The 27,500-nt window shown below is 52.8% G+C and overlaps 1 protein-coding gene across 3 annotated transcripts in view; it reads left to right on the forward strand.

Annotated features, from left to right (window-relative positions):
* The window catches only part of TSHZ3 (teashirt zinc finger homeobox 3), an 84,279-nt gene that overhangs the window by 3,244 nt on the left and 53,535 nt on the right, over positions 1–27,500 (forward strand). The window lies entirely within an intron of this gene.

A 27,500-nucleotide genomic window follows, 5' to 3' on the forward strand; every position in this document is an offset into this window, starting at 1 on the left:
GGGCTTTGGTACCTGGATAATCATGTCATAGGAATTAGGGCCCTTTTAATGGTCTGGGGTAGAATAACAACCACAATGGGCTGAGAGCTGGGTCGAGCCTGCAGACGGAGCACACAGGTGCACGCAGTCTTCATATCTAGGCCAAATGTAACATTGCTCTCCAGAAGGCCAGAGCAGGCTCTAAGAATCCCTGAAAAGACGTATTTCTGTACTTTAGGATTTTTTTTTCCCCCTCTTTCCTCCTTTCCTTCTTTCTCCTTCTTTCTCTCTTTCGGCAGAAATCACGCCTGGCCTCTGTTCTCAAAGGGAGAGAGACATTTCTTCACCTGCCGGAGAGAAACCTGGGCAGGGGTGTCCTTCCTCCGGGCGTGTAATTTCAAAGGGCCGTACGTTTGTGCTGGCCAGATGTTGCTGCCTCAGAGGAGCGGGGCTGGAGAGGCTAGTGTCCTTCAGGCAAAATGACCATCGTCCCTTGCTCAAAACGGGACTCTCACCTGTGCGTGATTTTTTTTTTTTTTGGAACAGTATTTTTCTGAAGATCCCAGAAAAAAAAAAAAAAAAAGCTCTAGAGAGACAGAGAGAGAGAGAGAGAGAACGAGAGCAGTATTTCCTAGCAGATTACATTTTATCCATTCATAGCCATTTTCCCGGGGAGGAGGGAGACTGTAAAATCTTAAACCTAAATTGCCTCAACTTGCAAAAAAAAAAAAAAAAAATCCTCAATGAGCAACAACTTGCCACTGACCCCTTTGGAGTCTTACTCGTCGAAAGAGGAGAGTCTTCTTCTAAGGAGTTCTTGGCGGGGGGGGGGGTCACATCAGGAGGGTAAACCTTAGAGCATCTTGATTTTTGTGAAAGTGGCCTGAACTGCTTGGGTTCTGCTCATGTCCCCGGTCACCGTGGGTCCCCCGGGGCAGGATGGGTGGGTAGGTGGCAAGGCCCAGGGCGTTGGCGGGAGACGTGGGCGTGCCTCACCCGGCGTACCTGGCGGCGTGCGGGCACTGCCCTCCTGGCCCTCTGAGGTCTCGTCCACATGCTGGGCAGCTCCTCTTGGCGGCGGAGGCACGTGGAGCGTTCAGGAGGGGCATGTCGGCCTCGGCCCTGGGAACCCATTCGCTCTCAAGCTTGCCGCACGTGCCTCCTCTGGACAGGTGTCCTGCCCTGTAGCGAGGTGACGAGATGACGGGTTCGGGCTGCACCGCGACCGCCCCCCCCCACCTCCCGTTTTCCTACAACACGGGAGGAACAATGCACATTTTAAAAAAGGAAAAATCAGGAAGATGAAGGAGAAAAACAAAGAGGCCAGGAGGCAAGGCTGCCCTCCCTGGACATCCACCCAGGGAAGCGAATCTTCCAGAATCAGCGGCTGTGCCCCCATTATCTTGACAGTTGTCAGTTAGGGCTTCACTGCTCTCCAGGGCCACACTTGATTGTGAGCAGTGGATGTTGTCAGTTGGTTCCCAGCGTTGCCTTGAGCGCGCTCATAAGCGAGCCATAGTCAATAGCTGACGTTATCAGCAGCTCTTCCCCAAATTGTCTCACACGCCTGCCTTTTCCCTCTTTTTACCAAAGATTGTTTTGTAAAGCGATGAGAACGAAAGGTGACTGCTCAGGGCCCTGGGGGTGCCGGGAAGCCCAGGTGAGGTCCCAGAATTAAAGCCCTTCCTTCCTCTCCACCCCCCCACCTCCCACCCTGCCTCCACCTCCACTCCTGGGGTTTTTGGAAGCAGAAGGATCCCCTTCTTGAGGGCAGAGTGCCTGCACCGTTTCGGGGGCTTCCCCTCGTACCCAGGAGGTGGCAGAGCCAGGGCTGCAGTCACAGGCAGGGGCGTGCAAGGGACAAGAGAGGAGTCCCCGTCCTGGTGCACAACAGCCATGTTCATCCAGGGACGTGAGCAGGTCCCAGTTATTCCGGGTGCAGTTTGTGAGGCTTTCCTGCTGGCCCATTTTTATTCCTGCCTGTCACTGGACAAACTATAAAAATAGCTTTGGTCTGGTAGTAGGGAAAAAAAAAAAAAAAGCAAGAAAAAAGAAAAGAAAAAAAAAAAAGAAGTAGGGTGTGTGTCGGTTCTGTGTTAGTATGCAGCCCAGTTAGGTGGACGGGCCTTTCTTCCAAGGCAGCTGTCTGGGGGGCACCCCTGAGCATCCTCCCACGGCCCACGGGAAGAGACAGGACAGCACAGAGCTGCGCCAGCACTTCCTGCAGACCCTCTCAGGTGTTCGCGGTGCGACTGCCTGGCGGCACGTGTGTGCGTGTGCGTGTGTGTATTTTAGTTATGCTCCAAATTGTGGTTTCTCTGTCTGAAGTTAAAAATGAAAGGTGAATACAATATATTGTATTTGGTAACAATGATATGGACTGGTACATCTAGACAGATAATGTGCAGTTGTAATTAGACTCAATAGACAGGCAGTCATTTTTAAATTCTTTGACACATGCATAAAATAGTCATATAATAAGATAAGATGACAATTTTATGTTAGGTTGATAAAGTGTCCCGATACATGCATTTAAATGTCTGTAAGCCTTTAAAAAAAAATCCAGACAGATTAATTCTAGTTTCCAGTATTTGCAGTTAGTCATTAAATTAATTTTTAAATCCTACTAAACAATGGCTATGAATATGGGTTTTTTTTTTCCTTCTAGATTTTTTTCTTTTTCTTTTCTTTCTTTCTTTCTTTCTTTCTTTTTTTTTTTTTTAACCTGAATTGCAAAGGGCGGATACATAGACTTGGTAGCTTTCTCTGATTTTTCAACATTGGTAAACAATTACAGGAGACGTGGATGTAAAGATTCAGTTTGCTGTTTGCAACCAGGGTTGTGCTGTGCGTTTTCGGAAATAAAAGAAAAAGAGGCAGTGATGGAGCATAATCTGCTTATGACCACTTGCCTGAACAACTGTCATACTCTAGGTTTAGGAATCTTTATTAGAAAGATTACATAGTGTCCTTGACCAAATATTGAATATTTTATAAGCCCCATTTAAAAAAGAAGACATTTCGAGCACATACATTCGATTTGATCAGCACTTAGATTCTTGGGCTTAATTACTTTCAGTTCTGTAAATTATTTTAGTATTTCAACAAGAGTGGCCCAGGACAGGTATTGTGGGTGGGTGGGTGGGTGGGTGGCGAGAAGGTGGGGGGGGGGCGGATGAAGGCATTTCTCTAAAGGTCACGTTACCTGGACTTTTCGCCCATCTTCTTACCTTGTTTCATCAGATGTGCAAAGGTGTGGCTCTTGAAGAATAATTTCAATTTGTTTGGGCCTAATGATAAATTATTAATTCATACTGTCAGGACACATGTTATTAATTATGACTGTGTTTTCTTCATCTAGAACAGCTGTTGGGGAAACAGTGTAAGTTCAGATTGTCTTCAGGGGGAGGGCGCCAGAGCCAGGAACTTACCAACTCCTTGTCATCATACTCTGGGTCCCCTTGCTTGGGGAATAAAGCATGGCAGGGAGCGGAGAGAAGGGGAGAGGGAGCCTGTCCTGTCCGTTCTAGGCCAAGATGGGCACTGGCAGATGCTGGGGACGTGCGTTTTCTGAAAAAGCAAGCCTGACTCCCCACGCTCCGGGAGTTCAGCTGGGCTTCCGAAGGTGGGACCCGGCCCCCACGTCCAGGTCCGGGTGGGCCGCCCTCTTCACCCTGCCGGCGCGTCTTGTTTTCTTCTTACTCTCTGGTAGACCAGAAGGTCGTGGTCGCGAGTCCATGGCCACAGAAAGCGAGATCCTCTGAGCGCCTGTTTGTTCCCCAAACTGGAACCCGTCCTTAATGGAGGGCAGAGCGCGCTGTTTGGTAATATACGTGAAATGACTCAAATTCATTTACTTTTGATTTTTCCATTCCCATCATTAAATCTAGCCCTATGTATTCAGTTTCCTCTGAGTTCTTTGAGAAATGCATGTTGCATAAAATAGGCAATTTTTAATGAACAATTTAATGTAAATGGGTTTTGAATTTAAATTAATATTAATGAAGCCTTGAGTGAATTTATTTTGCATACGTAAAGACTTGTAAGTCTTTCACCCATGTGCTTTCTCCTTTATGTAGTAACATTGGTTGGGTGGATTAACTAGCGCCTTTTAAAGATTTACACTTAAAAAAATTAAATTGATTTTATATGTCCAATAGCACCGACGTATTATTAGGCGAAGGTGTTACTTAATTTAAAGAAAATATACCTCATTTCCTATTAAACCTCTCAGTTTCCATTACCCTGTTCTTCCTGCAAGCTGCCGTTGCTTTGGCATTTGCTGCTGGGGAAAATACGTACCAACAATAGTTACTACAATCAAGATGCTTTCTTTCTTTGGCTTACCTCTAATGCATTATGTATCCTGGGATGATGGGAAGTTCTGTAATTAATTCTGTTAGATGTAATTGCTATAATCACTTTGATGTTACACATAATAAAGGTAATATGGTAAGCACATAAAAAAATATAAACACCTTATTGTAACACTACTACTAAAATTCCTTCTCGCCGAGGCCGGCTTAGAGACAAGTGTTCCTAACTAGTTTTGGCCATAGGTGACAATTTATCCGCGCCGCATTCATTGATATTCCAAAGGAGAGTCGTTTATTGGAAAGGATGGGCCTTGTCTTGGAGAGATCTCCAAGCCGGTTGCCTAGGAATCTTAATGCCCTTTTCCTTAAAGATGTGGCTAATTAGAAAAGGTGACCATTATCTCCTGTAGAGGAGAGAGGTACGCGCTCCGGAAGCGGCCGCGGACCGAGGTAAGAGGGTGGCATCGGAAGGGACAGGGGCGCTCCGGGAAGGGTGATTTGGAGAGCGGGGATGTCAGAGCCACAGAGGGGCTGCTGTGCAGGTTTTCTCGTGGTGTGGGATCATGGGAAGTGCCGTGCGTACGCGTGTGTGAGCGCGCGCAGGCGACAGCACGTCGGAGCACGTGCTCGTGGGTAACCAGGCCAGGCCACCCTTCCGTGCGGGCAGGGACCTTGGCACGGAGTGACGGCTTTTTGGCTACTAGTCTTCTGCTCCTGCACGGTGGTCGGCGGGCCAGCTGGGGGGCCGTGCCCGTTGCATGCGTCCCCACGCGGGGGACCTGGCTGGCGCTGCCTGTTGGAGCGGACCGGGGGGGCCCCTGGACACCGGGCCCCGAGCCCTCGGGCGCCCACCCTGCACGCGGGCCGCCGCAGGACGCGAGGGGCCTTCTCCCGGGACCCCACGCACGCAGTCCTTGCGGGATGCTTCCAAACACGTGTCCGCTATTCTTTGCCGGTGCGGTTTGCAGGAGGTGGAGGATGTGGTGGCTCAAGAAGCTTGTCGCTTGAGTTTTTTATCCCCACCGCCCCCCCCCCCCCGTGGATTTTCTGGGGTCAGACTAGCTCGGGCATCGGAGGGCCTCCGTCCCCGGCTGCACCCTGGCCCGTGCGCTGCAGAGGTCACGAGGCCCCGTGACCCGGCGTCGGCTTCGGGTGGGAACCAGCCCTGCACGTCCGTATTGTCCTTCCCCGCGCGTTGTGGGCGCTGAAGCACGTGAACCAGTCGTTCGCAGAAATCACAGGAGCCTAAGTGTCCGTGTGACGGGGGGGGGGGGGGGTGCCCGAGTGCCTGTGGAGGCAGCTCGGGGTGCTTTCCGGTGGCCGTCAGACGGACGGTGACAGCGGGCCAGGGCGGAGCGGGGTGCCGCCGAGGGGGCCTGGCAGGGGCGGCGGCCAGGTGACAGGGTCCTGGGGCCTGGGCCCTGGGTCGGCCACAGCCAGGCAGCCACCAGCCCTCCCGCCGTGAGCCCGGGCTGGTTTTGATGGCGAGGATGATAAAAGGTCTGAGAACTCCATAGGCCCCTGTAATCAGGGCCAGCACTGACATCCTTCTCAAGTTTGACAGCTTCTTCCTTTTCTCTGCTCACAGCCAAGCCTTTCTCAACCGAATTTCCCCGCCCTCCCCCTCTCTCCCCTCTCCCTCCCTCCCTGCCGCGGCTCGGCTCACCCCTTCCCTCCCTCTTTCTGTGTGCGTCTCTCCTGTTTCATGTTCTTGATCAGTCTCAGATGCCTGGAATTATTTTTTTTCGGGCGGGAGGGGGAGTGTTGCTTTAGGTTTGTGGGTTGGGCAGGTGTGAGAGGAAGTCTGTGTTTTTTTTTTTTCTTTTTTTTTTCTTCTTCTTTTTTTTTTTTTTTGTACTGTAGGCCTGTTGCTAATTAATGTTCCTCCATAAGATTCTGTCGGAGTTGAGTAATGTTTTTGATCTTTATGCCTGATAACTGCATACTTAATGAGATTTCAAAGCTGTGAGTGCAGCTCCCTACAATTATTGACAGATGCCTTTTCTTTGCCATTGGGTTCAGCTTCATAAATCCTCTTGCAGTAATGAGGTTCAGCAGTGCCACCCTGGCAGTGAGCTAATGAAAGGGGGAGGGTGAAGCGGCTCATGGCTGTCTGACACATTTTTTTCCTTTAAAATTTACTATGCAGATGTCAAGCTGCGGGACGATTACTTCAAACATGCTAATTTTTATCTTGCTTTTGTGTCAGCCCTTTGCCATTAAAAAATAAATAAATAAAAGGACTAACCTTACTCTCCACTTAATTCCATTCTTTTTTTTTCTCCCCCCTCCCAAGTCATATTTTTTTTTTTTAATAACCCTGCGGTGTGTGACTGCTGGCGACGACTCTGACACCCGCGTGGCCTTTTTTGCAGGTATCCGGGGGCAGAGCCTTGTTGGGGGGGGGTTTGTTTTGTTTCGATTTGGTTTTGGGAATTTTTTTTTTTTTTGTGCCATTGGAAGGGCAGGGGGAGGATAAAGTGCGATTTCCCCAGGCCTCCCATCAGCCTGCCCTAAGTATGCACTTGAAACGTCGGAGAATTCATTTCAGAGTTCTGGAACTAAATCCTGGTGGAGAAGAGCTCCACCATGCCAAACAGTCGATTTCCTTTTCAGCGGAGTCATACATCACTGACCCACCCTTCCCTCCTGACAGAATGACATATGTCATTTATCATATGGGCCCCAGCCAGACAACGGGGAGGGGAGGGAAGCCCAGTCCATGTGATGCCTTCTCCTCCTCTCAGTCCTGAACCGTCGCGTAGGCTTGCAGAGAGAGGCTGCTGATTTGGCGAGAGGGACGGGGAGGAGGGAGGAGAGGCAGGGGCGAGGGGAGGCGAGAGCCTGCTCCGCGTGTGGATGGCTGTCTGGGCGTGTGGCGTGGCGGGCGCGAGATTGGCAGAGGCGCGGAAGAGGTTATGTTCTTTCACATTATCTGCTAAACCACACTGTTCAGCCTTTGACGCTCTTCTGACTCCCCCCCCCACCCCCCCCCCGCAGGCCCCCACTCCCCTTTTCCTTCCTTTTCCCTTTAGTAGTCGAGGAAAACAGCCACCACGATCCGCTCCGGGGCTGACAGGTATCAGTCAAGCCACCCTGGCTTGTGAGGGGTGGTGTAAATGAATCTCAGGGCTCCTGGCTTCACATGATTCAAACATGCGTTATTGAAGATGGATGTTCCTTAAGAAAAGATTGATGGTGGATGCCGGGCTTAGGGTGCCATTTATCATTTTGAATATTATTTAGACTTGCCGTGTAAACCTGTAACTTGAGAGTTGGACGAGCTGGAGCAGGGTAGGGGCCTGCATATGTGTGTGTGTGTGTGTGTGTGTGTGTGTGTTTCCATCGATTGGCCTTGGGTTCTCATTGCTGCTGACCAGATGACCAGACACGAGCCCTCCCATTTACGATACAGAAGACACCCCCTCCCCCCAAAAAAGGAGGAGTGTGTGTGTGTGTGGGGGGGGGCGGAGGTTTAAATTTTGAATAATTTCCAAGGACATTTTTCCAAGAGAAAAAATGAAGTATCTGTGATTTGCACTAAAGCTAGCAGGCAACTTCTCTCTCTCTCTCTCTCTCTCTCTCTCTCTCTCTCTCTCTCCCCCCTTCTTCCCCGACAGAGGCAGTCACGTTCAAAACATTAAAATATAAACAGAGCTGTAGTTGCCAAAGCCAAGACCCTTGCCTGATTTTTTAAACTCTGTGACATGCTCTAAAAAAAAAAAAAAAATCTGTATCTGAAAAGCTTAGCACAATATAACTATTCAAAAAAAAAAATACTGGTTGGCTTGGTTAGCAGTGTGAGAATGAAGAAACAGACTTCCACGTCTCGGGAATATTTCAGATAAAAAATGATCTTTTGTAGCTCCCTGCCCCTGCTCCCAGCGGCCTCCTCCCCTTGTCTGTCTGCACTCTGTCCCCCTCGCAGGCCTCAGCAGCCCCCCACCAGGACTGATGTGGACAGCTGTTTGCAGGCCCCTCCGCCGCCCGCCCACCCGCCCCGCTAATCACTTCTGCGCCTTGTGCACCCTTGAGCTCTGCTCCGGGACACCCCCACCTACTGGAAGGAGTTAGGGACGCAGGCTGGCTCGCGGACGGAGCCCCCAGCTGCTGGGAGGATCGGCGCCGCCGCCGCCGCCGCCGCCCGCGCCAGCCTTGCTGCCTCCTCTGCTCCCGAGGCCTCGCTGCTTGCTCTCCGGGTGGAAAACGGGAAACAGAAACTGCCGGTCTTCCTGCTGCGTCTCCTCCACCAGGGGAGCCCCGATAGTACAAATTTAATTGGCAGGCGTTCTATTAAATAGGTGACTTTATTTGGGTCTGCTAATTAAATTTAGGGCTCCTCGTATGACTTCGAGTGTGGACATTAATTTAAAAAATTGATGGGACAGAAAGTTAGGCTGCGGTCGGGTGTGTGTGTGTGTGTGTGTGTGTTTTATCTCAAGAAATGAGAATCTAGAATTGGCGGAAGGGCTGGATGTTCCTATCTTGCCTATCTTGCTGCTTCTGGGACAAACTTTTCCCTGACATGTAAAAAGCCTGCATCTACGCGGACAGGAAGGACGTGCAAATGTGGCTTGTGCACTCAGGGGCTCCAGGCAACTTTGTGTGTGTGTGTGTGTGTGTGTGTGTGTGTGTGTGTCTATTTGAAAAAACTTTATTAGCAGCCTGACGCCTCGCATCCCTGTGGATGACTTGGGATTCACTTTTGGTGTTGCCCAGCTGGCGCCAAAAATTGGGTAGAATCAGATTTATGTCCTTTGTTGGTGCCTGGACTCGCATCTGACTGTAAAAAAAAGATGATACTGTTCCTTGCTGAGACTTCACGGAAGAAAGAGGGAAAACTTTGATCCTCTGCCCTTGCACTTGGCCAGCGTTGGAGGAAATTGGGAGGACCAGCGCCAATTTGCAGGGACAATTGTAAACACCTTCCATACAAATGGCATCACCCCGTTTTTACCGATTAGAAAAACTTTGCCATTAATAGGTGCAAAGTCCATTTCAGGTATAATTGGTAAGGAACTGAGTGCACTCATGGGAAGAAACCTTGTTTTGTTTTTTGTTCGCTTTCCTTCTTATCCCCTTTTCTCAGTTTTATGGCTGGAGACATGATTTATTGCAGCCATCCATCTTGGGGGCTCATCCATCACACCCGGGTTGCTAGGAGATTGTGGCAGCAGCTGTTTGCTCTGAATCAGACAGAAAAGTTGTCAATCATCAAAGGCAGGTGAATAGCATTAGAAACACGCTATTGTCAGACGGAATAATTAATCAAAGAGAGAAAAGATAATTAAAAAGATATGACCCTTGCAAGTACTTGCTCTGGGTTGCCTGGAAAAAAAAAAAAAAAAAAAGAAAGAGAGAAAGAAAGAAAGAAAAACTGCCTGGTCTTTTCTAGACACTTAAGCAGCTGAGGGCTGATAAAATATGCACTCTGCAGTGCATAGTTTTTAATTAATTGAAAAAGGTTCAACATTCAAAGACGATGCTGGAGAAAAGTCCGATTATGAGCAGAAGTAATATTTATTGTTTGCATGAAGGGCTTGACACCCAGTTCTAACTTTCTGTCGCACATGTCCGGCTTCTCTGGCTGGAGGAGGCACGGGCTGGGGTCTTCAGGTAGCGTGCCAGCTCCCGTCCTCTGGGCTCCCCTGGCTGTCACGCGAGGCTGTGGAGGAGAGCCTCAGACCTGAGCAACTCTGCGAGCCTGGGCCACATGTCCTGCCGCAGCTCTGCTGGGGTGGAACTGAATTCCTTAGATAAAACAAGAAATTTTTTTTTTTTTTTTTTTTTTTAACCAAGGTGGAAGGCTCGGAAAGCGTGCCACACGGTCTACCTGCAGCTGCGCGGGGAGAGCGCTGTAGAGCTTCACCTGCCCGGGAACGTGCTCCAAATGGCACGCGCGCTGGGTCCCCCAGGAGACCTCGTAACCCGTCTCGGTGTGGCCCCGCGAAGCCTACGGGTGACTTCCATCCCCAGTGACATAACCCTGGCATCCCATTCTGAGGAGACCCTCCCAATGACGACCTAGAAATAATTTTGGGTGCCCGTTTCAGTCTCAGAAATATTCATAGATTAGGAAGTCATCCTTGCCTTCTCTGAAGCTAAAATATTCTGGAGAAATTGGAAAACGTATTAAAGACTAGATAGAAAGTGGCATCTCTGGAGTTGCTTTTCAGTTAAATATGCTGCAAGCCCTGAAACAGATCTACTCTTTTATTTTTGGATACTATGCTTGATTTTCACACCATTCTCTTCCCAAAGAATAGCAGGACTACTAAAATTAGCAGGAGGAAAAAAGGCTTGAATATTAGAATTCATGAGAAGGGAGAAAGCAACACTTTTTTAGTTGGGACGCCGCTTTCAGGGTGCACCCTGTCGGAACACCGGGAACTCCAGCCCTCAGCTCCCCACCACCGGCGGCGGCGGCGGCGGCGCTGCGGATTCGCTGGGGAGCATCCCAGGGGAGTCCCCGGCGGCTGCACCTCGCCCTGTGACGTCCACCTGCTCCCATCGTGCACTGGGAGCCCCCTAGGGGTGACACAGCGCCCGCCGGCCTTGTGGTGCCAATGAGTGCCAGAGAGAAAGAGAGAAGTGAATGCTCAGAGGAGGGGAGGCACCTGCCGGACTCACGGGAGCCCCCACGGGGGTCTCACCTGTTCCGGTGCCCGGGGCAGGTGCTTCTGTCCAGAGCTTGACCTCCAGGGAGCACACGACTTTGACTTCAGGGCGCTACCTGGGCCCTTGAGCCACGGCCCCTTGGTGGCCTCCTGAGATCTCCGGTCGGACGGGGGTCTCCTGAGCCCAGAGAGGTTGTCCTTGAAGGTTGATGTTTTCTTGGGCGAGATCCGTTCAGGAGCTGCCGTGGGCTGCAGGCCCGGGAGGCCGGTGGCGGTGGGGGACGCCCGCCCGGGCTCGGGCGCCTCCCTGCGACGTCCTGGGGGTCTTGAGGGGCCGGGAGGCGGGGAGGCCCCCATCGCCCTTGGGCTCTGGCCCTTCGGAGACACACAGTGGAGGTAGTTCCCCTTGGCCCACAGGGAGGAATCCTTGCGGTCGTCGTCTCCCCCCGTTGCAAGTAATCGCTGAGAAGGCACGTTCGTTGCCTAACGTCAGCCAAGGCGATTCCACGATGTGGCCGTTCACCGGGCGAGGGCAGAGGAAGGGAGTTCCCTGGGAGTCATTTCCGGCAGATTTAGGGATCCGCAGGTAAAAAATATCAACCTTCAGTGCTCCTGGAATCAGGTTGAGATTTGCTCCCCCTTAAGACCAAGGGAAACAAAGGCGAGGACAAAAGGGCAAGTCTCTAAGTTTTGAGAAGTTCATGCGGGTCATGGGGCGGGGTGGTGGGGAGGCGCCGTGCTTGGGATCCGGTGCTCCCTGTCGTCCCAGGTGGCCCCTGGCGTCTGTTCCAGTGACCCACAAATAAGGGAGAGGCCGAGGGGTTGGGAGAGAGGGAAGGGCGGCTCGGTTACTCTTCAGAGGAGGTTTCGGTTCTGCGAGTGTGCGCTTTGGCCACAATTTGGGCGTCTCTGTCCCTGGGGTATCGCTTCTAGGAGAAGGGAGGGGCATGAACAGGGGGTCCCTCGTGTCTCGGGGGGCGGGGGTGTGTGCCGGGCTGCAGCCACCACGTGCCCGAGTCCCGTTACGACAAGAAAACGAGGGACTCGGCCGACCCCCCGTGTCCCCGATGGAAGTCGGGGGTGGGGTGGGGTTACCTGGGAGTCGCTCTGGGCTTTCCCGGCCACCACCCCGCAGGCTCTGCCCGGAACCTCGGGGTGCCCTAGAGGGGGCCAGGGGGCGCGGATCCACCGGCGGGACCCCCTGCAGGTGGAGACGGTCAGAAACACTCTGAAGACCCCAGAACGCCAAGGAGGGGTGGTCACGAGTCCCCGCCTAACGCTTTTGGAAGGTTCGGGGCAGGGGCAAGGATTCCTATTTGCAGGAGGAGAAGTGGGGGTGAGCGGGGGTTTCCACGCCGCCGTCCCCCCTCTTGCCGGTCCGTTTCCTGCCTTTGTTTCGGCCCCGGGCCCGGAGGACAGGGCCCTTCCCTGCATCCTAGGCGGCGGGCCCCACGTCGGCGCAGCGTGGCGGCGATGTTCTCGAGCTTTCCTGTGTAACGGCGCGAGGCAGCGCGGACACGCGGCTACGTGACCCGGGTCCCTACCGAGGTGGTTTGGCGAATAAGTAATAGAACAAACACACAGTCAGCTGGGCGGAGGGAAATAAATAAAATAACAGCGTGTTCTTGCCTCTCGGAGCCGTGCAACACGCGTTTGTTCAAATTGGGTCCTGGAGCTCCGGCCCCGGTGCTCCCGCGTGGGTGGGAGGAGGAAGGGTATTATTTGGAAACACGTGTACTCGCTCCTCGCGGAAGAAGTGAAGTATTTAACATTTCTCCAAGGAAAACATGTTTCATTACTTGACGTGTTCTGCGGTAATGATTTTTCAGTTCAACAAACAAGCCCTTAGCAGCGTCCGCGCGGGAACCTGGCTGAGGTGGGTGGCGGGGCCGTTTTGGAGGGGACCTCGCGGGCCCAGGGGAAGGGCACCCGGCAGGTCGCAGGCGGCCACGCAGCTCGGGCCACGCGGGGCTGGGCGTGGGTGCGGGGTCGGCCCCGCGGCCTGCGGGCCCCAGACGGGGCCAGGCTGACGTGGGTCGTCGTCGCGAGCAGAGCGCTGGGTGGTTTGGGGTGGGTTTGCCTACAGAGGTGGTCCCTGCGGAGTTGCGCCGAGGGTTTGCTGGGTCAGAGGGCTGTTTGGGTTAAAGACGGTCCGGGGGGGAGCGGGGGCCCTCGTGGGCGTGTGTGCACCTGTGCGGGGCCAGTGGGGCTGCCCCTGCCCTGCACCCCCGCCCCGGGGTAGCGCCTTCCTGGTTCGGGCAGTGCAGGAGGCAGCTGCAGCGCTCCAGGCCCCACAAGGTGGGGTGAGGCCCAGCATGCGCTCTGCTCCCGGGGAGCTCACCTGTGGCCCCTCGGCTCCCGGGGCCCTCCCGAGTACTGCGGCCCGCGCCCTTGGTCTCATTTCCCCGTCTCCCGTCTCATGCGATGGGCAGGTGGCAGGCCTGCCAGACGTGGCTCGTTCCTGGCTTCACCTTGCCTTCCCATCGCAAGGTGTCCCTCAAGTTAGAGGTGGCGAGCCCCAGCCTCATCGTCCCCAAGTCTCAGTTCTCTGCGCCCCAGTCCCCGCCAAACCGAGAAGGTGCGTGCCTGGGTGCATGGGGCGGGGTGGGGGGGCGGCTTCCTGCAAACCTGGTTCTTGACCTCCGTTCCCAAATGGGGCCAGTGACCCCAGGGCGTCCGTCCGTCCGTCCGTCTGTCCTTTGGGGCTGGAGGTGGCCTGCTGCGGCCCCGCCTGCCCGGTGGCTGCTTCCGTCCTGCCAGCGCGGGGAGCGCAGCGGTTCGCACTGTTTATGCATTCCAGGGGTATTAAGCAGTTAGGTTACTGGAACTGTGGCGGAGCTTGGGGGAGCGCATTCTGGGCCGTGCCTCTGTAATCAATTACTGAGCATATCATGAAATTCCAGATGTAATAATAAAGTTTATGATGATTATATTGTCAGGAGGCACGGAGCACAGCACCTCATTGACAACTGCAGGAGCCGGGGGGTGAGCCCGCGTGTAGGCCGTGGTGTTCGGATATGACAAAGGCTCTTACCACGGAAGGATAATTTTGCCCTTTGGCAGCAACTGTGCTTTTTTTTTTTTTTTTTTTTTTTTTTGTGAATGGGAGCGTTCCTGTTTGGAGACCCAGTGGAGAAGGCGCACCCACGTGCCACCTCCACCTCGAGGTTGCCCCTGCCCAGAAGAACCTGGAACCCGGGGTGGCGAGCGGGGCTGGGGGTGGGGGTGTCTTTGCAGTTGGGGAAGCGGGCCCGGCAGGTGCTCAGCCGCTCTGGCCTCGGAAATAGCCTCCCCGCCTTGTGAAGGGACGGCGTGCTCCGCTGCGGAAATGCGAAACGGACGTTCTATGAAAATCAATAGACTGTCACGGCCCGGCCGGGCGGCTCCGACACCCCGGTAGGTGGCCCCCGGTGGACACACACGACCCGGGGCGCGTGGTCTCCGCGAGGCGGCCAGGCCATCTCCATCCTGCTTCCCGGCGACCGTGTGGACTTCCGTCTCCCTCTGTGTCTGTGACATTTCCAGAAAAATGCGTCTTCACCGGAGGGCTTTCCCAGCACCAGCGAGCCGGCCGGAGCGGCAGTTACCAAGTTCCACGGCGCGCGTGTCGCCGGGCTCCGCCGGGAAGGCCGGTCAGCGTGCTGGTCTCGGTGCTCGTGGGAATGTAGATTAATTTTTTAAAAACAATGGGTGGCAGACGTGAGATGGGGATGAAGACCAAAAAATTAAAAAAAATAAATAAAAATTAAAAAAAATAAGCGATTGCGAACTGTGAAAGGAGTGGGTGCCCCCTTTCAGTTCGCGGGCGCGCCAAAAATGGGTACTAGATCGCAGACCTAGGGGAGTGGTTTTACACACCTGCTTCCCAAAGTTCCAGTGCAGGTGAGCTCAGGAAGGCTGCCCGTGGCTCCTGCGTGAGCCCCGTTTCTCAGGTGCTTTGGTGCAGCCAGAGGGTGTCTTAGGGCCACATCGGGGGTCTCTCCTTGGGCCCTTGGAAGGAGGGCGAGGGTTCTTGGCCCTGCTCTTGGGTAGGGCTGCTCCAAGGTGGAGGCAGATTCCGGGACACTCTCGTCTGCTCGGAATGAGCCTGACAGGGTCGGCCGTTCCCCTCGTCCCCCCCGGTTGGGGACGTGCCCATCTCTGTCCCGCGGCGCCAGCCCCACAAGGCCAGGCTTCCCTGCGTGGAGCCGCCTCCCCGCCAACAGGAACCACCAGGACGGCGTGTTTCTGAGCACCTCTGTGTGTCCCGGATCGCCCTCCCGCGTGGGCTGCTTCGTGACGGATAGGAGCTAGGAGTTCCTGACGTGGGTTTTTTTTTTTTTTTCCTTCCTTCCTAAACAGAACTTGACTACTTGTTAAAAAGCTCATTGATGATTTGAGTCCAAAGGGATGTGGACCACACAGCCTGTCGGCGATCTACATTTGTTTGTATCTCCCCACCCTCCTGGCAATCTCGGGTGGGAGGTGGTGGAGACTGGAGGCGGGAGGGACTGGGCTGGAGGAGTTCCAGTTGGGTGCCGCTGGTGGGAGGCCGTGGGCCGTGATGGGTCGGGGCGTGGGCCGGGGGGGCCCGGACTTTGCAGCGTGGAGGCCACGTCCCAAGGCCTCTGCGTGCGGGCCCCCATCCAGGCGTGCCGGCCAGCCACCTCGGAGCTGCCCCCTTGTCCACTAGAAGTTTCTAGAAGCCCAGGAGCTGACGCAGGGCAGGAGCCTGGAGGTCCACTCCGAGAAGCTGTGGACAGATTTTCGTGAGAGTTTTATTTTTTTGCCCCCAACACCCCCCCCCCCCGCCCGCCCACCACCACCCAGTTTCAGACTCTCATGGAAGGCAGAGCTGTTCCAGAGAGAAACCAACCTTTCAGTAATCACAAAGCGGCTTTTATGAATTAAAAAAAAAAAAAAAAAAAAAAGATCTTGACCCTCTTTGAAAGGAAATAAAGGAGGAACCCAGTGTAAGGAAAACAGAAAAAGCTGATATTACAGTTTTTGTGATTACTCACATCCTAGGCTGGAGCTTGAGGAAGCCAGTTATAATGGAATTTCATTTTTTTTTCTCTCTCTCTCTCTTCCTACTTGCGCCTCTGCTCTCTTATTTTTCATTAGAATGAGGAGTGGTTCGTACTGGGTGTGAAAAAAAAATTTTTTTTGGGGGGGGGGGGCGCATGTGGTCCTTGTTCTCAGCTGCCCGAAGGCCGGTGGCACCGGAGCTAGGATGCTGCGCCCTTTGTCGGTGGCTCTCCACCTGGGGGTGGGGGGGCTGCAGGTGAGCAAGGAGCGGAGCCCCCCCCGCCCCAGCCGCCCTCCTTGTCCCAGATGCGCTGTGCCCCCCGGGGCCCTCCCGCGGGCTCCCCGCACCGGCGGCCTTGACACGGGGCCTTTTACCCAGGTAAGCAGACAGCCCCAAAGACCATGAATAATTCACCTTCAGATATTCGGAGGTGAAAAATCTAAAGCCATCTAGTGGTTAGTTATTATTAGTAGCCACTTTATTAACACCGTTTTTAAAGATTATTTTATTGCCGTTAGTATGCAAGTTGCCGGTAGCAGTTCACCAATTTCGCCGGTGAGCAATGAGGCCGGGGCTGTGACCAAAAGCAGAGACGCCTCCCCTCTGGCTAAATTAAATAAATGTTTGTGCAAGCACACTTTGGTGTGCCTGTTGTGAGGGCTGACCTTATACCACTAATTTCTCGGCGTGCTCTGGAAGATGGTAATTGTGGTAACATGATATAAATGTAAACTTTAGCTCCGCTTACACAGAACACACAAGACAGCTTGACACCTTCATTTCAGCAGTAAGAAATTACCACTGTCTCTTATTTCTTGCTCCGAGCTTAGGTGACCAAGCCAAGAAGTAATTACACAATTAGGGTTGACAAAGCAGTTCCTGTAACGTTTCTTCCCCTTGAGTTTGGGCCGCGCGTTTCCATCCCGCGTTTTCCATACCTTTGTCATCAATAACGAGATATCCATTTTTTTTTTCCGTGTAATAAATTTGCTCACCAAGATTGGGGAGGCTTGTAGAATTTAATGAAGATACGGGAGCGTTGACTTCTACAAGTGTGGCGCTTTGAAGTTTACAGGTAGACGTCGGGGGAGTTGATGTGTCACCCCTCCGGGGGGATGACTAACAAGTCGCACATAAGCAGGCAGCGGTGGAAGGTACTCCCGTGTAGGCGACAACGAAAATAGAGACTTTTTTTTTTTTTTGAAAAAATATGCAGATAGGGGACAAGGGCTTGTCTGAGAGGCTGCCTCCTGGAGGCTGACTTCCCTGGCTAAGCTTCCAGACCATTCTTTTTTTTAAATTTTTATTTATTTTATTTTTTAATAAATTTATTTTTTATTGGTGTGCAATTTGTCAACATACAGAATAACCCCCAGTGCCCGTCCCGTCAAGTGCCCCCCTCACTGCCCATCACCCAGTCACCCCCACCCCCCGCCCACCTCCCCTTCCACCACCCCTAGTTCGTTTCCCAGAGTTAGGGGTCTCTCATGTTCTGTCTCCCTTTCTGATATTTCCCGCTTATCTTTTCTCCTTTTCCCCTTTATTCCCTTTCGCTATTTTTTTATATTCCCCAAATGCTTCCAGACCATTCTTTACTCTTCGGTTACCATATCTGCAGGAAGTATACGGGGTTGTCATTAATTGTTCACTGATTTAAGATTTGAATCTTCTCTTTGGAGGCCTAGATTACCAGGTAGGCCTGACCCTTACTTAGGGGGGGGGGGAAAAACACACAAAAAAAAATAAGAAGAGTTTCTCCCTTTTTATTTGTTACTGGGCTCTGGAAGGAGCCAGACGATGCTTTCTGGGAAAGAATAATGAACCTGTTCCTAATAATTTAACTGGCCAGTCCTTGCAGAAGATATTCTGGAAACTTGTGTGTTTACTAGCACCCCATTATGCAAGCAGGCCTGGAGCACTGATGGCTCCACCAGGGTCCTCCTGAAGCCGGTTAGCCCTGCTGCCCACGGCAGCCCGGCCGCCCCCCGCCGCCCCGAGAGCCCGTCCCCAGCCCGGGGCGCCCGCAGCACCCGCCCCACACCCCCTCCCCGTTTCGCAGCCGAGGACTCTTGCACACATCCAGGCCTTTCCCCACACATCCCGTCAGAGGAGCAGCTCGGGGATGCCATGCGGTCCTTCCCTGAGGTGGGTTTATCATTTCATTTTTCAGCAAGATGCGCTGGTCCTGGGTGGATCCTAAGCGAATTCTAGCCGGGGTCCTGGATAAAAGTTATTATTTCTTCTGACAGACTTTATAGCAACGTTTTTCTTAATTATTCTTGATGTTTTGCCCATTATACCATTAGCTTCTTCAGAGGACAGAGATAAATAGCTGGTATCCACAAGAACAAAGTGTGAACTGAACGCATTTAATTATTGATATCTCAGTAACTAAAGGTTCTGAAATGATGTTGTCAAATGCCTTAGTGATCTGAAGGCAGATGTATTGGTTTGCAGGTGCAACTAGAGACACTGTCCAAATAAACCCTGGAAAGGGGAGAGCACTACGCAAATAAGAGAATATGGCAGTTGGTTTCCTCATTTCTTTTTGGCTTTCCCCTCCCCACCAGTATAATTGGTCTCGTTGCATGTATTGAATTTTGAGGTGTAGGTAACACGCAGGATGCTTTTTTAGGAGCGTGATGACCTACAGGTTGCCTGCGTACTAGCATCTTTTGGTAAAATGCCTGGTCCAGTTGTATATAGATGGCGTGGGCCTGCATGTGTAGGGACGCGCGTGTGTCGCAGTGCGTGTTTGCGCACAGATACACGCACGCAGGTCCGTGTGCAAGGACCTTGGTTGAAGTAAGTGTTGTCACGGTCTTGTTCTTCCCAAAGGGAGTTTTTAAAACTCGCCTCGTGCATGTTTTCCAACAGAAGCAGAATGCTAGCCAATAATTACGCCCCCCCGCCCCCACCTTTCATAAGCTCCTGGGGCCCTTTCATGTGTAGGGGAGGAAGGGGTTTTCAGGTATTTATCCCGTTACGTCGGCGTAACTCGTCACATCTTTAATTATTTCAATTTTCTTTTTGCTTTACTGCCTCTAACAATGTGGGGGTGTGATTCCCAGGCTTTAAAACGTCTATGGAAAAGCATCGCTGCTGGGCAGACATGCACCTCGTGGCCCCGAGGCTCAACGTCTAGCGCGGCAGGCGGCGGGTCTTGGGAGAGAAGGGAAGTGTAGGAACACATCACGTATGGCTGTGGAATTATTAGTAATTATTATTTTTTGAACGTCTGGCCTACGGTACTGCTCAACGTGATCATGATAATTATATGTGTTTTCTTACGGCCTTTTACTCGCTTGCTGCTTCTTTGCAGAAACAAAACCGAGGCCTCTCAGCAGTCTGGGGAGCGCTTCGCATTCTGGACGGTCACGCGCGTTTCTATCGCAGGGCCGGGCCCTACTTCTCTCCATGGAGCTTTGGGTTTCCCTGCCCTTGCATCCTGGTCCTCGTGGCTGAGGGTTTGTTTCAGGACTCGGGGCTGCATGAGGTTCTGGGAGGATATTTATTTGAAGTTGCACAGATGTTTACAGTAAGAGAGGCCGAGGCATGGGCACTCAGAGAGCACAGCTAACCTCACACAGAGGGGCCGCCTGTCCTTAATGCGTTCCACGTGCTCTGTGGTCTCTCACGGCAGCAAACACGCAGCCTTGCCCGGCTGCTTACTTGGAAATTAGATAATGAGTCTCCGTAAGGTCCTTGCCCCACACCCTGACATTTCGGCTCCATGAGAAAGTGGCAGAGACTGGTATCTCAGGAGAGACAAGCCCCACTCTCACTCCGAGGGCTCCGAGTATCCGGACGTGGGTGTGCACGTGTGTGCATGCACGCACGTGTACGCGCGCACACACACGCGCACGCACATGCACACACACGCCCAGGCTTCCATGTGTGCGGGGCTCCTCTGCAGAAGCTATAGATACGGAGCCCCGCAAGGTTTGACAATAGCTTCCCCTCATGTGAAACTAAATGCATTTTAATTTTTTTTTTTTATTAAAAAAGCAATAATGCACCAGACACAAAATCCAAGAGAACCAAAGGGCAAACAATTAAAGGAGCGCTCCCCTCCCGAGGGGCAAGCCCGGTTGCCGGCTTGTGGTGTATCTTCCTGGATCCTTAAAATCGTAAATGCACATACCCACCCCTACGTCGTACCTTTCGACTTGCAACCAGAAATACATCTCAGATGTCTGCGGTGTACTCTGACGTGCCATCCGAAAGGAGGACACGCGAGTGGATGGATAAACACATATGTGATGAAGCGAGGAAAGTAAAACGTTAAAGTTAGAATCTGGGGGGTGGGTGGGTTTATACGGGTAAGTAAAATTCTTTAAACTCCGCTCTCTGCATTACAGCTCCGTGAGAAAAATGGTGGCAAAACCTGTGTCTCAGTGGCCACGCTGTGTCACGTTAGGTTGTGTCACTTGTTGTTTATGGTATTGTGTTACTCGGGGCCACCTCGGGGCCACCTTGTGCTTTCTGGGGGTGGCGTTTCCTCCGACGAGTGCATCTCCCTCGGGGTGGACGCTCGGGTTGCTCCCTGTCTTTCCTTTGGCCAGCCTGGCCACCCCGAGCACCCCGAGCACCCCGAGCACCCCGCACGGCCCTCATGCGGCGATCATCCTTCCATTTACATCTTGGTGGGGTACGGTCCTCAGAGGGGGAGCTGCTAGCCGAAAGGGCGTGTGCAAGCGAGCAAAATGATAAATACCCCAAATTGTTCTCCAAAAAGGTTGCACGCATTTCCCTTCCCACAGCCATGTGGGAGTGTGCTCGTGACGTTAACTGGCTGTCAGAGCTTAGGTAATGCAGCATCCCGGCCGGCCTCCCCTCCTCCCGCCTCGCAGGGCCGAAAGCATGTCTCCACGCGTCTAAAAAAAGGATACGAATGTGAAAGTAGACGCGTCCCCGTAGGAATCTCAGACTTTGGGCCCTTTTTATTCACATCTTCTGGATGACAGAAAAGATAGGTATTAAGTTCCCAGGATCAGAGCCCTTTAGATTCCGCGCGTTTGATGGATGGACAGAAAAACCAGAGTCCAGCATTGGAAAGAGAACAGCCCGGGTGCTCGCGGTCACTGCCTGGCCGAACCCAACTGGCCAAGGAAGGCGTGGAGTGATTTAAAAGCTGGCTCTGTGCTCGGGCTGCGGAAGGCTGCTCCCCCGGCGTCCCTGTCACCTGAGGATGCTGGCGGGGCCCGCGGCCCGGACGGAGAGGCGCTGTGGCTGTGCGTCCGCTATGTTTAGCTCCTGCCGAGCGCGGCGAGGTGGCTGGTTACCGCATGCAGCGCCGTAGATAATGACCGTACAACGCTGCAAATGTCCTTTTGGGTTTTGGCTGAATAATATTTAAGGATTTTGAAACAGTGACTTAATTGTGTTTTTATGTAATTGATGGCATTGTAGTAAAATGTATTGAGACACCACATCAGCATTCTCCTAACTGTTCCTTGGAGAAAAATATGCTCATATGAAAATGGTTTCTTCACTTTCCACTCATGGAATCGAGGGGGGATTTAAAAAATATATATATATATATATATATATATATATATATCACTGCGCTTCCTTGGAATCACTGTGCCCAGAGAGTCTCTAATTTTAAAGTGTCTTCCCCTCCGGACTTGGCCTACATTGTGCAAGGATACCTCCGCCTCTCCAAGTTGGGTGGTTGTGCCTTGTTTTGGAAGGCAATGGGCGTGCAGGGAGAGGGCCTACTGTGTCAGGAAGTCGGTTGGGAAAGGCTGCCCGGGCAGATTTCGGGGAAGTCCCATACACGGCAGGTCAGCATGCGGCCTCCAACCCGGGGCGGGGTGCTGGGGGGTCCCCGCTGCTGCAGCCCCTTCCAAGGCCTGGCCTCAGGCCTCTCCTCACTGCTTTGGGTTTGCAAGCAGGGGCCGCGGGGAGGGCGAAGGAAAGGACTCTTGACTCTTACGCAGCTCCCGGCGGCACCTGAGAAATCGGCGCGTTGAAATAAAACCGTATGAGTTGTCCCCGCGTTGGCGCGATGGTGTGCACGGGGAAGGGGATCGAAGTCAACTGTAAGAATGAACTTGGGGCCAAATCTTGCTACTCGAGATCTCAGATCGTAAAACCGTAGAAGTGAAAATTGTAACACTTGCTTTCTAATTATGGAAAACTCACAGGTCTCCTAAAGCAAAAAAAAAAAAAAAAAAAAAAAAATAATAGTAGTGCTTTAAAAGCTCCACTGGCCGTGTTCCTAGGGCTGGGATCCCGGGCGCCTCTCGCTGGTCCTGGAGGCCAGCAGTGGGTGGTTGTGCACGGACCCCGCCCGAGAGCCGGCCGCCAGTTGGTGTGCCTCAGACAGGCTGACCTCCTGCCTTTGGTGGCCACGTCGGGCCCTGGTCGATCCCCACCGTGAGGGCGGCCCGCACGCAGCCTGCTGCCCACCGTTGCTGCTGCAGGTGCATGGACCGGCCACCCAGGGAGGACGCCGCAGCATTTCCAGATGCACAGGGGCCTGTGTACGCGTGTGTGTGCTGGGCTGCAGCCTTGCACCATTTGGGACAGAACCTTCCCGAGCTGTGGGGCAGCGTGGCAAAGTTGTCATGGACCCAGGTCTTCATGCGGGGGCAAGGGACGAAGGTGGGTCTGTCCCGCTGTGTCTCCTGGGCAGAAGCCAGGCCCCTCTGGGGGCCCCGGTATGGATGTCGCTGCGGGTTTACGAAGGTGACGGAGTCATCGGGGCGTCCATAAGCCCGCTGTGCCCCGCCGGGCGCCCAGAAATTTCACGTGCTCCCGCCTCGTAGAGTTCTTCGACTTTGAATCCTCGTAGAGGTGAGAAACAGAGACCTCAACAGACGTCAAGGAAAAAAAAAAAAGAAAGAAAAATAGAAAAGGAAACATGGGCACTGACCGAATGATGCTTTTTGTCTTTTCACTTAAATGGCAAGGCTTGTGGGTCTTGATGTCTGAAATAAAGTATCGTGAAACCCACCTCCAGGAGCTCGTCGTGGAATCCTGGTGTTCTTTCTCTTCTCATTTTTAAAACACGTCAAGCCCTGGAGGAGCAGAGAGGGCCAGTGCCCGTCGTGGAGACCCACGGGAGGCTCTGCTCCGGAGCCTGAGGGCCGGGCGGCGGCGGCGGCGGCGGGCTGCGGTGGGTGCTCCCTGCTGGGACAGGGCGCCTGACCTCTGGCACCTGGGACTGTGGACGGTCTCCCCTTTGGGGCTGTCTCAGCACTCACGACCGACCGAGGCATGTTTAAAACAGCTCCCGCGGGAGAAAAATGCTCACCCCTCTACGTTGCGTGGAAAGAAGCAGGTTGCCCCACACACTACACACCCAACACACATGCACGCGCGCACAGGCACACGCACGCTTGCCCGTGTGATGATAGGAAAAAAAAAAAAAAAAAACTAAGTACCCCAAGCGGAAGTCATCTTTCTTCTTTTCTTCTGCCCTCATTCACCAATTCACTCATTTATTCACTCACTCAGAAATTCAGTGCTTCTCACTTCGTTTACTCCTGGCCTCGGCTCTTGCAGGCAATCTCTCTCTCTCTCTCTCTCTCTCTCTCTCTCTCTCTCAGCCTAGAGGGGAAGCTGCACGTCCCACACGGGCCCTGCTGTTGCACATGTCAGGGAGACGAGAGGATGCGTGGCCTCCGTAGGGTGCTCCTGACCGGGCTGCCCGGCTCCGGTTGGGACCCTTGACTTTCCCAGACCTGAGTCTGTTTTCCCACAGCCCCGGCGCTGCTGGGTGTTTAGTGCAGTTCCAGGTGGAGCCTGAGGCCCCCGTGAAGCTTCGTAAAAGTAACGGAAAGTACTAATTCTCTAACGAGGAGCTAAAAAGCAGCACACCCGAGAAGAGGCACCTGTGGGGCACTTCGGGGGCACGTCCGAGGGTGCCGTGAGGGCAGGCACTGGGGCTGGGGCGCGGCGCCACGGAGCAGTGCCCGTCCCCGTCCGTGCACCCGGCACCCCCTGAGCAGAGGCCTTCGCCTTTCCATCATTACCTGGCTCGACACTGGAATGATTAATGGGGTTCAGAGGATTACCTTGGAATATAAGGAGCTGGGGGGGGGAGCTGGGAGGAACTTTAAGAGAAAATGATAAAATACACTATCTTACTTGCGTGTGATTACTGTCACCCTGCGACGCCGACTCCATTTTACATTCCTTACGTCGTGGGAAGCGCAAGACGATACGCGGACACTTGCCAGGCTACGATTTGAAGGCCTTGAGGCAGAAACTCAGGTCCGTGGAGGATGTATCCTGGGGCGGCCTGGCCCGGTGGCCCGTGCTGTGCACCTGCTGAGCATCTCCACGCGGCCCTTAGGGAGCGGCACTCTCCCTTCTCCTTCTCTTGGCCTGGAGGTCAGCACTGCTCAGGACCCAGTAGCATCCTGCAAGCAGGAGAAAAGGCTCCCCCAGAGCCCCCCACCTCCGAGTGCCCGGGCCTGTAGCCCGAGGTCCTTGCCAGTCCAGTGGGCCAAGTCGGGGCGACATCAGCCTCCGGGCCCCACCTTCCCTTGGCCAGGTGCATGCTAGACCTGCCTCCCTGCCGCCAGGTGGTCAGGAGCGTCGTCTGCTGGCCGGCACCTAGCACCTGGCCACGTCTTCATTACAGCGACCTGTAAAGGCCCAGGTGGGGGGAGAGGTGGGTTACTCAGGGCCTCCTGAGCAGCTCCCCCTCCCTCCCCGGAGCGGGCTGGGGAAGCGCGCAGCCTCCAACAGTGCAGATAGCACCCCTCACGGTGGTGGGGGGGTGCAGAGCCTGGAGCACCTTTGCCCCTCCAGGTGTAGGCTCTTGGAAAGACAGCTTTTGCCTGGACCCTCTCGTCCTCCTCCTCCTTCTTTTTAGGGATAAATAATATTCTCACCACGGAATGTTTCAGAACAGCCACAGTGAGGGAACCTAAGGCACAGGCAACAGCAGGGATGGATCATAACATGATGTGAGTGGATGAAGCCAGTGAGGGGAGGCCTCGCACAGGCTGGCAGCCGTTTTGCTAGAGCTCGGGGGAGCACTAACCCGGGGGTCTGGGTGCCTCTGTCCCTGGGATACCTGCCTGGTGGGCGGGGCCCCGCGGGACAGGTGTGATTCTCGGGTTGGGTCCCGGCTTGCAGCTCTTTGTTTGTGGTTCTGCAGAACCCGCACCTCTGTTCCGTGAGGTTCTGCGGGGATCGAACCCACGCGAGGAATCGCTCCTGCGTGTGGTCTTGCCGATTCTTAGCATCGTTTCCGGCTCCGAGCTGGGAGTTTAGGGCCACACTGCCCCGGACTGTCCTGATGCCGTTTTAGGTCCGAGAGGTTTGCTGAGAACCCCTGTGTCACTTTTTTTTTTTTTTAAAGATTTTTTTTTTTTAATTTATTTATGATAGAGAGAGAGAGACACAGGCAGAGGGAGAAGCAGGCTCCATGCACCGGGAGCCCGACGCGGGACTCGATCCCAGGTCTCCAGGATCGCGCCCTGGGCCAAAGGCAGGCACCAAACCGCTGCGCCACCCAGGGATCCCCCCTGCGTCACTTCTATCAGCCGTTAACTCTGGAAAGAATTAGGCGCCCCAGGGCCCCTCGCTCCTCTCCCCGGGGCCTGCGTCTTGGGGGTGCACCTGTCTTGGGGACACGCCGCCACCCTGCCCCGCTTACTTCCTAGCCCCTCGTCTCACTGACGGCTGGGTGCTTGAAGGCATTTTGCGGTGGTTTCCGTCCTGGTGGCTATTTTCACCATTTCCCGAGTTCTCGGGGTTGAAACTTTCTCTCTGCCTGGCAGCGCTTTTGGGGGACCTTGAGCCCCCGGCGGGCGGGCAGGTGCTTTCCTGGGGCCCGGCCGCCTCACCCTCACGGGGACAGTGGGCTCCTGCGCACTGTCTTCTGCGGCTCGGCTGGGGCGAGGCTCGGTCAACCTGTGCACCCGTGTTGGGCCTTTAGCCATTGTCACTTCGTGAAGGGGTTTAATTGTGTCTCATTGAACGATTTTCACCTTGATGTATCTATCTATATTCTCTCTCTCTCTGTCTCTCTCTCTCTCTATATATATATATATATATATATTTAATTCCCGACGGAACCTTTCGAAAATTTATTGGCAACAATGATTTATGTGCAAAATCCTTAAGGAATAAAAAAAAAATAATTCTCTGTATTTTTGGATAGAAGCCTTTTGTGTTTCTAGCATGCTGCTTTTATCTGCAGCGGAGCCGGGCGCTCGTGGCAGCTGCTATTCATAGCTTGCTTGTTTCTGTAGCGTTGCTAAGTTGTTAGGTGGTGATCCACACTTTCCCCAAGTCTCTCCCTGAGTGTTGCTGTTCTTTTGCTTTAGGGGAATGAACTGTGTGACACTTAGCGGGACGGTGTCGATGCATGCTCCTATGTCCAGATCTGCTCACCCGGGGAAAGCGTCTTCCCAGACTTCACGAGACCGCCGTGGGGTCTGAGCGGAAGCTAACGAGAGGCATTTAGCATGGCACAGGCTGGCAGGGATGCCCACGGCCGCGGGAGGGACCCACGCCGAGGCAGCAGGGATGCCGTAAAGCCATACTCTCGGGACCAGGTGTCTGCCGCACTATCGGTGACCGCATCACTTCCTTTCTGATACTGGAGATTTTATCATTTAGGGATGGCAAGTTAAGATACTTTTATTGAATGAACTTCCTGCTAAGTTTCTGAGCCGTGGCTGGGTTTATGACATAATTGCTCTCCATGTTGATACCATCTTTTATCGTAATTGTTTTCCATTGTTTTTAATAAAAGGATAAAAATAATAGGAGACATTTTAGAAAGTGGGGTTTTTTTTGTTCTATTATTCATGATACTAAAAATTACCCAAAATAAGATATTTTGCAAAAAAGGATTTTGTTCCAAAAGTGACTAATTTAAATCAGTTTATACAATGAACTTGCTAATGATCCTCAGTCTCGAGGAGTGTAATGCTTTTATACTGTTATCATTTTTTATGAATAGAATTATACAAAAAGTTCCTATTGTGTTGTACAGTGAGTTTCACACAACCATCCTTTATCAACAGATGGCAACCGGCACATGAAAAATAATTAAAAAATAAAATGAAAAGAAACCGAGAATGAATTAAAGTGCTTCTTTGCGTTCTGATCTGCATTTTTGGTTTAGAATTTTTATGGTGAATTGCCATATTATCTGTTATATCAGTTTACAATGAGGCTCCTATCAGACATAAAACAGATTTATAATACCATTAAAATACAATATCAAAGAATGAATAAGCAATTCAATAAAATTACAATAACACAAAGATAAAATGAAAGCCTCTTCAATAACAGTTTTATGCAAGAACATTTTGCAGATAAATATGTGTTTATAGATCTTTTAAATGTACATTTATTATACTGTTCCTAATAGAGCCACAGGGGTTAATTTTTCCTGTGTGTTGTCTTTTATAAGTGGTTTAAAAGCTGGCTGCAAAACTCTTCAATAGATTGTTTTGAATCTTTGAATTGATTTTGGTAAAGGGAGCTTTTACAGTCCTGCAGGCGAATGTTCGCACACAAACGAGTCAATATGGCTGGGGGGTGGGAATCGGGGGGGCGGGGAGCCCCACGCCACCGCCACCGCCACCTGGGACCCGGGCA

Source organism: Nyctereutes procyonoides, unplaced genomic scaffold (assembly GCF_905146905.1).
Source record: "Nyctereutes procyonoides isolate TBG_1078 unplaced genomic scaffold, NYPRO_anot_genome, whole genome shotgun sequence".
Classification (NCBI taxonomy): Eukaryota; Metazoa; Chordata; class Mammalia; order Carnivora; family Canidae; genus Nyctereutes; species Nyctereutes procyonoides.